We start from the raw sequence: 12500 nt of genomic DNA, 5'->3' as shown, positions 1-12500 counted from the left end.
TACTACTACTACTACTACTTATCATTATTATTATTATCATTACTATTATTATCATTACTATTATTATTTTAATTGTTACTATCATTATCAATATCATCCTTATCATTGCTACATTGTTGATGTTATCATTAATATATTTCTTTTTACAACATGAACAACAACAACAACAATAACAAAGGCAACAACTACTACTGGTATCAATTCTACTACTACTATTACTACTACTAGTACTACTACTACTACTACTACTACTACTACTACTACTACTACTACAACCAAGTAGGTCAGTTGTTATTACTTAGTCATACTCATTTACTTATATATCTATCTATAATCTATTTTACGACGTGGACATAGTTACAACCGTTTGATGGCTGCACGTAATGCTACAATTGTGATAAAAGTAGTAAACTTGAGTAAGTTTCACTACTCACTTTTACTACATTTTGCTTTTTATTAAGCTCAGATTCTCTGATTTAGCGTAAATCTGTCAAAAATCACTGATTAAAAGACATAAAACTGAGTGAATCTTTTGTAGTTGATTCTTAAATAGAGTGGCTGATGACTCGAATAGACCGAATACTCATCACATTCACGATAGAGGTTCCAATATAAATAAGACAGTAGGAATAGTTATGTGTGTCACACGGTGATTACCATGGACTTGCCACACGGCTTCTTGTGGCTTTCCTTTTTTTTTTTTTTTTTCTTATTTTCTTTTAACGTTCGAATAATGACCATGTCTATGTACACACACACAAATCTACAAACAAATCACATCTCATAAAATACCATCACTCACCAAAAATACCTATTCAGAAACGCATTGCTTTCTCATCACGATTATCACTTTTCAAAGACCAAGGACATAATCACTCGGATTATTATCACTAACGTTTCTCTTACTGACAATGTAAAAGTCTTAAAAATCTATTACTACAACCGTAAACGCACACTTAACAACACGTACAACTTCAACTGCAACCTTTTGAAAGTAGTGGAAATGCGGGGCAGAAATGTTTCAAAATGGTCCAATATTCTTCCTATCAGTGAAGTAGATTAGTATTGAACATTTCCTGCATGAAGTGGAATAACATGACGTAACATAAAGAAAAACAACAACACCCATGACACGAGAGAGCCGAGGCAAAGTGGTCATATGTTGAGGATGTGAGCAATACATGATTAACGTCCTCAGGAAGAAGGCCAGATACGTACAGATGAGATACAGGAAAGGGTGTGGTGTTAGTAGTAGTAGTAGTAGTAGTAGTAGTAGTAGTAGTAGTAGTAGTAGTAGTAGTAGTAGTAGTAGTAGTAGTAGTAGTAGTAGCAGCAGCAGTAGTAGTATAGTGATGGTGGTGGTGGTGGTGGTAGAAGAAAAATATAAGATGATGAAGAATAACAGACAAATATAACAAAAAAAAAAAGCAAGAATAAATAAGATTAAGAAAAAATATTAAGACACACAAAAGAAAATAGTGAACCAATACATATATCCCCACCAACTATCTCCTGACATGTCCTCTGCCACGAAAGAACTCCACACGTACGTACCATTCTTGTTTGTACTGAAAACAGGAAAGCACGAATTTTCCTCATGACTACAGAACATGCAATTCTTTATTCAGAAATCCAAGCGGATGATGAAAATACATAAGAATATAACACAAAGAAAAAAATAAGAATACATTAGAAGACTTTGAATGATGTAATGAAAAGAAACGAACGCAAATTTTACTTTATGTGAGAATATGCACAAGGTGATAATAATATAACCTTGGAATACCTGAATTACTTGTACCTGCAGGTGTAGTAGCGCGGTGTGTCAATCTAGACGACTCTTGAACAGACGAAAGAGAAATACAATCTGAAAACAGACATGAATAGAAGAAAGAAGGAAAGAGAGAAAAGAGAAGAGAGCAAGAAGCGAAAACAAACAAACACAATAGTATTACAATTTTTATTCCTTTTTTGAACGCTTATTGCCTTGTTTCTTATATTCATTAACTCATCCTCAGAAACAGAAAGAAACAATAATGAAATAGTGACGTGTACATTTTCTTTAGTCAACAGCTTCGGTATATTTGAAATCATTCATCATTATTACCATCACCACCGTCATTATCATCATAAGTGATATCATCGTCATTATTTTTTTCGTATTCTTTTACCATTCACTTCCTTACATACTTCTCTGTTGCCTTAGATTACTTCTATATTTTCGTCTTTATATACCATTGCATTACATTTTAGCTCCTCTCCTGTTCTTCTCTATTTCAATTATTTCCTTGCCTTTTTAATTCTCTCTCTCTCTCTCTCTCTCTCTCTCTCTCTCTCTCTCTCTCTCTCTGACTCGCTTTCATATGTGGATAACAAGAAAGATCAGGAAACATTGCAACACGCTGACGTAACGGTACGACAGACAGCGCTGTGACTCTGATTACACGCTGAACCTTCTTGCTAACTGTGACTCATGCAGGATTTGGTGGTGGTCATGGTATTTGTGGTGACATCAGTAATGTGACTATACTGGTTAAGGTGATGGTCGTGATGGTTATAGAGATAATGGTGACTGTTGCTATTGTTGTTGTTGGCGGCGGTGGTAGTGTAAATCGGGTTAGTGATGCTTATAGAAGTAAAAGTAGATGAAATAGAGAAACGTAACCCACCACTCTGACACCCAGCCTAAGCACATCACACACTCTACCTTTAAAGTACAGTAGTCGCAGCGGTAGGTGGGTGGCAATGATAGTGAGACCATTGTTGGTGTTCGCTGTTGATTTGGGTGGTGGTAAGCGGTGGTAATAATAATTAAGTTAGAGTGGACAATAATGAAAAAATAGTGACAGCAATGGTAGTGGATGGTAATGATGGTGGTGATGATGACAGTGACAGTTGTGATGGTGGGTGTTCGTAATAGCGGTGGTGGTGAATCGTTGGGTGTTGGAAAGTAATGCTCGTGGTGGTGGTGGTGGTGGTGGTAACATTAGTGGTGGTTGGTCGGGTGGTGATGATGGTACGTGACGTTGAAATTTCTTTCCTGTTTTCTTTCTTTGATGTGCATGACCAGCGTTTTCCTTCCTTTTGTGCAACTGCATTATCTGCTTTGCTGCTGAAACGGAGAGTTTATTATTATCAGCGTTATTATCATTAATACTGTTGTTGTTGTTGTTGTTGTTTTCGTTATTATTATTATTATTATTATTATTATTATTACTATTATTATTATTATTATTGTTCTTGATATTATTAAAGTGTGGTAGTAGTAGTAGTAGTAGTAGTAGTAGTAGTAGTAGTAGTAGTAGTAGTAGTAGTGACAACTATAGGAGTAGGCTAGTTGTAGAAGTTCAAGTGAATAATCTTTTCATAAATTACCACAGTTTTTTCTAGAATATTCATCTTTCATAGCAATAAAATGTAAAATCAACTAACATTTAGATTCAGTTTGTTAGATTTCTATGTTGAAAAAATATTTTATTTTTTTACAACAAAAAATATGCAACTTATTTAAGAAAAAATGTCCGTTATCCACATAGGAAAGATTCAATACGAATATGCTGATTAGTAAAAGGCGAAAGATTTATGCGTTTTGAAAGGAAACCAGAGTTAATAAGCTGATTAAAGATTTGAAAAATTATATATAAGAAAATAAAGAAATTGGTGTGTGTGTGTGTGTGTGTGTGTGTGTGTGTGTGTGTGTGTGTGTGTGTGTGTGTGTGTGTGTGTACGTGAATTCGTGGGAATGATGTAGATCGTAAAACGTCCACATGATAATGAGACAGACTCTCTCTCTCTCTCTCTCTCTCTCTCTCTCTCAGCCCATTCCCAAACACACACACACGCCCGGTAGCTCAGTGGTTAGAGAGCTGGCTTCACAAGCCAGAGGACCGGGGTTCGATTCCCCGGCCGGGTGGAGATATTTGGGTGTGTCTCCTTTCACGTGTAGTCCCTGTTCACCTGGCAGTGAGTAGGTACGGGATGTAAATCGAGGAGTTGTGACCTTGTTGTCCCGGTGTGTGGTGTGTGCCTGGTCTCAGGCCTATCCGAAGATCGGAAATAATGAGCTCTGAGCTGGTTCCGTAGGGTAACGTCTGGCTGTCTCCTCAGAGACTGCAGCAGATCATACAGTGAAACACACACACACACACACACACACACACACACACACACACACACACACACACACAAAAAAAAAAAAAAAAAAAAAAAACGCCCGCGCATAATTTGTCACTTCCTGAACGCTACCAGAAGATATGTATTACCTTTCGCAACAAATCATCCCATTCTAGAGTTCATTCCTTGCAAATCAAATAAATAAAAAAACTATACAAGTTTTTCCAGTGCTCTCTGAATCATTCCTTACGATAAAGTAAAACAGACTCAAGTAGGGATATCTTTGCAATCTATCCTATACTGTCTATCGTACAAATAAAGTATACTTGAAGTCTCATGTGAGTGATTGTTTGCTGTTACGTCCTACATTCTTTCTTGCACAACGTAAAGTTGCTAGGAATAGAGTAACTTATAATTCGTTTCTTTCTTGTTGCATTTGTAAGTCAAAATTGTTTTTGTGATATCTTTTCCTGTACTATTTTCTAAAGTCGGAATACAATAATTTATGCATTGAATATTCCTTGTCTGTACTGAAGTCACTAACAATGAAGGCATCTTTACAGTTGATGTAATCTCTCTCTCTCTCTCTCTCTCTCTCTCTCTCTCTCTCTCTCTCTCTCTCTCTCTCTCTCTCTCTCTCTCTCTCTTGTTGTTATCGCCTGTGGCGGATTAAGTTTCATTAGGGCGTTTTTCTATCGTCTTTAAGTCTGCGTGGTAGTAATGACCACGAGGATGAGAAGTTGGCGGGTTTGTATTCTCTGGGCTTGAGGATCCAGGCTATCGCACCACCCTCACCTTGAGTTGCCTCGAGACCACTTCTGTTACGTATAGGCTTGCTTACCTTCCTGTTTTTTTCTTCTTTTTCATGCCTCCATTCCCCTAGATTTTTTTTAATTTGCTGATACTCGTACTTTCTCTCTTACCATATATATGTTTCTGTGTAGCTGCTTGTACGTGTGTCTTTCCCAAAGTATATTTTACGCCACTCTCTCTCTCTCTCTCTCTCTCTCTCTCTCTCTCTCTCTGAAATCATGGTTTATCTAATCCTCGCTTCCTTCACTTTTCTTTTTATTTTCTGAATTCCTGCCTCTCCAAAAGCGTAAAATCCTTCCCATTATTATTTTGTTTGCAGGATTTTTGAGATTTTAAGGCTCATGATTTTTTTTATGCTCTAGTTTTATGGATCATTTGAGATTTTACATTACGCTATTTCATTCTCTCTCTCTCTCTCTCTCTCTCTCTCTCTCTCTCTCTCTCTCTCTCTCTCTCTCTCCCTTTATATTTGAAATCTACATTTTCGCATCAATTAACTGACTTTTCACTTGTCTTTCCTTCTACCTGTCTATCTACACTCCCATTTCTTTTTAATTTTACGATGAAATAAAAATGCACATACATAATGATGATTTCGACCAAAACTCCCATCTAGTTTTATCGAATGTCTCTACCTCTCTATATTCACCATTTTTTGGCTGTTCTTATAGTTACAAGGCAAGAAGATATAATAAGACACAGATATGATGACCTCAACCAAAACTCTTATTTTATTTTACAGTAGAGGGCATTTTCTTCACGTGTGTCTGTTATGTAATTTTTGCGCAAGGTTAGGGCGTGAAGGCTTGGGTGGCCGGCTGCCGCGGTGGTGGTGGTGGTGGTGGTGGTGACGGTGGTGGCGTCTCCAGCCCGGCTTCCTCCGTCTCGCGTTAGAATCGATCCAGGCGTAGATTCCCTCAGCAAAATGGCGGCCCCCTTACCCGGCGTGTATGGGAGCCCAGGACAAACGAGGACTTTCTCGTATCTCCGCCCAAAAGTCGACCGGACGCTACCTTTTAGGCCTAATTACTACTGCAGACCTTGAGGAAGATGGTTCTTGATAGCAATGGAGTCGAATGATGAACTAATAAGGCCTATCAGGACGAAGAGCACTCCTGAGCCCAATGGTATGTAGGCAGAGCGCCTCGTCTGTCCTGTAAAAACAATTTTCGTGACCGGCTCCCCGCCAAGGAAGTAGGCCAGTGTTTCTTTGGTTCGCCGGCCACTCACACTCTTCAATACAAAAGCTACTTGCAGCACGTGATTAGGATTTTGCATTGATAATGAATTACTAAATTTCACAATTCGTGTTAAGCAGCATATGGAAGTAATGTGAAGCTCAGAATGTCGCGATAAGCCGGCCGGCACCAGGAGGTTGTGGGAGATGATCATAAACTTTTCACTGAGACCTCCTACCTAACACCCTTATACCTGTTCTTCCACGCTCCGCGCTGTCACTACATTACCTAACACGATAAACTTCCAAGGAAAAGTGTTAAGAAAAATAAACAGATCCAAGAAGCGGTGCATGGGCCTCGACAGAAGAAGAAAATCGGGTGCCCGGGGGGGGTGGTGACAGCAGGCCGCCATGTTGTGCGTCACGTAGGGCAGTAGGCCGAGGTGCCGGATAAAGCCGGCCTCCCTGCCTGAAGCTGTTTGAGCTCGGAATTGCGAAACGTTAAGAAAGTCGGGTGTCGCAACTCCCGCCAGGCCTCCCTAGGCCCAAGAAAAAAGACAGTTTCAGACTCCGGGGCGCCACAGATACATTTTGTGACCCCATTATCCGACAGCTGGTGGTAAAGAGCCACCTTGAGCAGCTGTCACACTCCCCTTTCTCCCTTTTTCAAACTCCCTGCCGCCCATCTTTCCCCCTTCACCCCTCCCTTCCCAGCTGCAGACACGTGTGGCAAAAACCGGCAAAAATCGCTCCATCCACTCGATCACCGCAACCTCACCTTCGGCTAGCCCGGGAGAGACGCAGGCAGGCAGGCAGGCACTGAGGGGCATGACTCAGTAGTTCCCGCCCCTGCCAGGACCCTCCTCCTTCCTGCCCTCCCGCCCTCCACCCGGTGAAGCATGCTGTATAGTCCCTCGCCCCGCCAGTCAGTCATCCAATTTTTCACCACTGATTCGTCACCCCGCCTCTGCCAAGCCACTCGTCGCCCTTTCAATGCATCCTTCCTTCAGATATGTACTTTCCTATAGTTTCTATTAAAACCAAACTGAAAGGCAGTTGGTGCACTGTTGAAGATGTGGTCTATTTCACCCTCAGCCACTGTGCCACCCATTTATCCCTTCATTTGCCCAGTCTCCCATTCAGTGGACAAAAATCACAGCTTCCATTCACGCAGCCAACTCACATCTCATCCTCGTTGTGCACATACATACACCGTCAGCCATTTTCGCACTCCAGGCCTCTCCCTACCCCCTAAACCATACTTTCATCCCTACTACCACAGACGCAAAATGGCGACGGGTCGATCCCCGTGTGTGTGTGTGTGTGTGTGTGTGTGTGTGTGTGTGTGTGTGTGTGTGTGTGTGTGTGTGTGTGTGTGTGTGTGTGTGTGTGTGTGTGTGTGTGTGTGTGTGTGTGTGTGTGTGTGTGTGGCTTTATTTCTTTGAGAGTTTCCAGAGTGCTACCTGACGTGCGGGGCTCGGAGTGGTGGCAATGCCAGTGGTAGCTGCTTTGAGCACCAGACATTTTCAGACAAACTTAATTTTTAGAAAATATAATGAAAGTTGCCGTGCACGAGGAAGATCAGGTGAAGTCAAGGAAAATGACAAGTAAATCCGAAGACCATAAAGTAAAATGTCATACGTTTTACTTTCGGCACGCAGAACTGACCGGCTCAAGCTATTGCATGATATTAAAAAAAGTAATAAATAATACCATAATGCTTTAGTAAAACACACACACACACACACACACACACACACACACACACACACACACACACACACACACACACACACACACACACACACCAGACACATAGATAGTTATAGATACAAATAACTAGACATATATTTAGAACTTCACTCCTCCATCTATTCAATTATTCTTACTGATGACTTTCACCACAACAGTCATTTTTTTCTTACATATATTTTTTTTATTTATTTATTTTTTTTATTACGGCGTGAAGTTAAGGCACCATGTTCCTATTTATCGATGCGAGCTGTACCATTTCCAGTAGCGGATGAACCATCACATCCCAGCGCTGGTGTTTATACCGAGCTGTTACTGCCGACGTCCCGGGGAGTGACGTGCCAATAGTCTCGCCCGGCATAGACGATGTGGTGGGTTATGTTGGAGCAGAGAGGCAGAACCATCGATAGTAGATGATGATGCTCATCATTGCTCGTTACTCCTCGTTCTTATTATTTAATTGCCAAGACAATAAATGGCCCTTCAATTCAGGGACGTGGAAGCACCTCGTCCTACCCTAAGCGGTGCACCAGCATTCACAAATATATATATATATATATATATATATATATATATATATATATATATATATATATATATATATATATATATATATATATATATATATATATATATATATATATATATATATATATATATATATATATATATATATATATATATATATATATATATATATATATATATATATATATATATATATATATATATATATATATATATATATATATATATATATATATATATATATATATATATATATATATATATAGATAGATAGATAGATAGATAGATAGATAGATAGATAGATAGATAGATAGATAGATAGATAGATAGAATAGATAGATAGATAGATAGATAGATGGATAGAGATGTAGGCAGATAAATTGATAGATATATTAGTAGACATAGATATATAGATAGATAGATATGGTTGGGTGTAGCTCCGCCAAAGTATAAAACGTAGAGGTTCCCGGAGATCTCCTGTGCGGGAGGACGTCCCACACTCTCTCTGAACGCGTGTTTCAGTGTCACAACATGGAACTGTATTTCTTCCGAAACGTCACAAAAAGTTCGATAGACATGGTGTTTTTACTGCGACTTTTCTTACTTTTCTTCACGCTCTCTCTCTCTCTCTCTCTCTCTCTCTCTCTCTCTCTCTCTCTCTCTCTCTCTCTCTCTCTCTCTCTCTATATATATATATATATATATATATATATATATATATATATATATATATATATATATAATATTTTCATCCTCTTTCATTCGGTGTTCACTTCACCTTACCCCCAGCATAGACAAGGTAACAGAACTGCTCCCCTATTAATTAGTTACACTTTCACGACGCTACTTTTTTTTTTTTTTTACCTTTTATATGTTATTCTAATTGTTTCCTTTTCATTATTTTATTTATTTATTTTTTATTATGTTCTTGTTTAGCTTGATGATGTCCGTCATTATGCGGCGAAACGCTGTATAATAAACTTGCCGTCAAGACGGTGTTCTTTGAATATCCGCAAAAATAAATAAACGAATATATATATATATATATATATATATATATATATATATATATATATATATATATATATATATATATATATATATATATATATATATATATATATATATATATATATATATATATATATATATATATATATATATATATATATATATATATATATATATATATATATATATATATATATATATATATAAATGGGCAGGATATTTTTTCTAATGTATGTTTCGTTGAAGGTGATAGCTATTTCAGCATTCACCATCTTTTTGTGGCTATTCTCTTTATTCCTCAAGACAGTCTTATTCTCTTTTAATAGTCTGTTTATGACATCTCCGTAGGTGGTCATTTTTTGCTACTAAACAGACTATTAAACGGACTATTAAAAGAGAATAAGACTGTCTTGAGAAATAAAGAGAAAACCCTCAAAAAGATAGTGAATGCTGAATTGGCTATCACCTTCAACGAAACATGCATTAGAGAAAACCTCCTGCCCCTTTATACCCTCAATATATATATATATATATATATATATATATATATATATATATATATATATATATATATATATATATATATATATATAGTTACTGACATGCACGGACACGATTAAATATCCTGGCAATCCCTGGATGACTTACAAGGAAAGCAGGCCAAGGTCAGCATTAACGCGCCAGGCAATCCTGTCGTGACAAGCAAATCAATTAACATAACGACACACACTACCACCACCACTACCATCATACCACCACCACCTCTGCCGCCACCTCCACCAAGCCTTACCACTCACCCTAAACTAGACACTTGTATGCACATGCGATATGTTACTCAGTATTCTTTCCTTTTTTTTTTTTCCAGTGAGTCCCAGCGGCGCAGCGCTCTTCATCTGCGTCACACACATATACACACACACACGCATCCACAGACACACACACACACACACACACACACACACACACACACACACACACACACACACACACACACACACACACACACACACATGAGAGGTGTCACTAGTTCCAAATATTGCTGAACTTTCGTGACACCACATAATCGAGGCCCAGTATCATTAGCAATAAACATGTCAGCCTCACACTTACCTTTAAAAGCACATATTTCAGCTGCAGGTCTGCCTCATTCCTTTATTGCTGACACCACACATTTTCGACAGTAAATAACTCTCTGCTATAAATGGTTTAGTTCCAATCCTTCCTGCCATGTCCTTTTTTTTTATATAATAGAATTCCTGAACGAATATTTACTACTGTGATACTCCTAAACGACCATTTTTTTTTTTTGCCATCTTATTACCAACGTATTCTCAAACATTCTAAAAAAAATATTTCCGTCTGATTATCTTATTACGTTTTCTCAGATAATATAGTACACACGTCTACGTTTTCATATAGTAAATTTCACAATCCGAAGGATTACCATTTTCTGAAGCATTCCTGAAATAAGTGGTGCCATCTAGAATTATCTTCTGTCTCATATTAACTCCGGAACCGCAAAAACACTCACACTACATGCTCACATATCCACTCACACACATGCAATTTATTGTCAAATTCCTGTAACACAAAATAAAAAAAAAATTATGTACTCGTATACATATAAAATTTCCTGTCCCATTCATAAAAGCAAGGATGGCAGCAGGCAAGCACAACGACTCGGTGTGAGTGGGGAAATAAGGCAGAGGGCAAAGGGACCAGCGGCCACGGACAAGGGTGGAGGGATCATGTAGGGCTGGGTAAGGGAGCAAATAAAAACGGGCCACTGAGCTGGTGCGGATAAGCATGCAGTAAAATGCGGCGTTTCCGGATGGTTGTGCCCTTTGTCCGGCTATGCAGCCGCGGGTGTGGACGGCAGCCTGGCGGACGACACCTGCCCGATACCTGTCGCTCACACCTTCACTTTACTATTACTATCTATCCTCATTTTGAAAAGTTTGTTATTATTATCATTATTATTATCATTATTATCATTATTATCATTATTATTATCATTACTGTCATTATTATCATTATCACTATTATCATTATAGTTTTTGTTGCTGTTCATGTTTCTGCTGTTACAATTACAGTAATTGTTGCTATTGTTGTAATTTGTAGTAACAATAGTACCTAGTATAGTAGTAGTAGTAGTAGTAGTAGTAGTAGTAGTAGTAGTAGTAGTAGTAGTAGTAGCAAAAGTACATAGAATAGTATAACATACAAACAGCAGCAACAGAACAAGATTTAGTATAAGGATAACAATTATACAATTAGTTGTGATTATTGAAATTTCTATTTGCTGGACAGATAAAACAACGAAATATATTGAAGTCTAAGCGTGCACGTGTGTGTGTGTGTGTGTGTGTGTGTGTGTGTGTGTGTGTGTGTGTGTGTGTGTGTGTGTGTGTGTGTGTGTGTGTGTGTGTGTGTGTGTGTACATATATATATATATATATATATATATATATATATATATATATATATATATATATATATATATATATATATATATATATATATAAAGGTCCCTGATTTATAATGTGTTTTTTTTATATGAAGCTTGCCTAATATATTATGCTTATAGTTTCCTCTGTGTATTTTGCACGCAGACAAAAATACACACAAAATAGATAGTTTAGTAAACAGAGATAGCCAAAAGGTAGATAGAGAGACGCAAGAGTAGCAGGAATGTTTCATTAACGCATCATTATCTGAGGCGTTAGTGGGAATCTGAAAGTGACGGACGGAAAAATATTTCACACCATCAAGAGCCCCATTACACATAAGTAAATCACAAAATCATATATATAGCTTTATATAATTAGTATTTCTATGGTGATGTTGTCATTTGTATTATTGCTGCCTTATTTACCATTTCTCTCTAATTTCTTTTTTTTATGTAATTTACTACATTGCTTCTTATATACATATATTTAGTCACCAGCGCGTTATTACCCCAAGGATGGCGTAAGTGAAGATATGCAGCAATACAACAGTACAGCAAATTGCCACCATTATCCCACACATGTCCTTCCCGTATTTTGCAATTCCTTTTTATATATATATATATATATATATATATATATATATATATATATATTAC

At 37.7% G+C, this 12500-nt stretch overlaps 1 long non-coding RNA gene across 1 annotated transcript in view; it reads left to right on the top strand.

Annotated features, from left to right (window-relative positions):
* Positions 1–12500, top strand: part of LOC123518170 — a 27580-nt gene that overhangs the window by 13795 nt on the left and 1285 nt on the right. The window lies entirely within an intron of this gene.

The sequence above is a fragment of the Portunus trituberculatus genome, chromosome 43, assembly GCF_017591435.1.
Source record: "Portunus trituberculatus isolate SZX2019 chromosome 43, ASM1759143v1, whole genome shotgun sequence".
Lineage (NCBI taxonomy): Eukaryota > Metazoa > Arthropoda > Malacostraca > Decapoda > Portunidae > Portunus > Portunus trituberculatus.
This window is presented reverse-complemented; position numbering and strand designations above follow the sequence as displayed.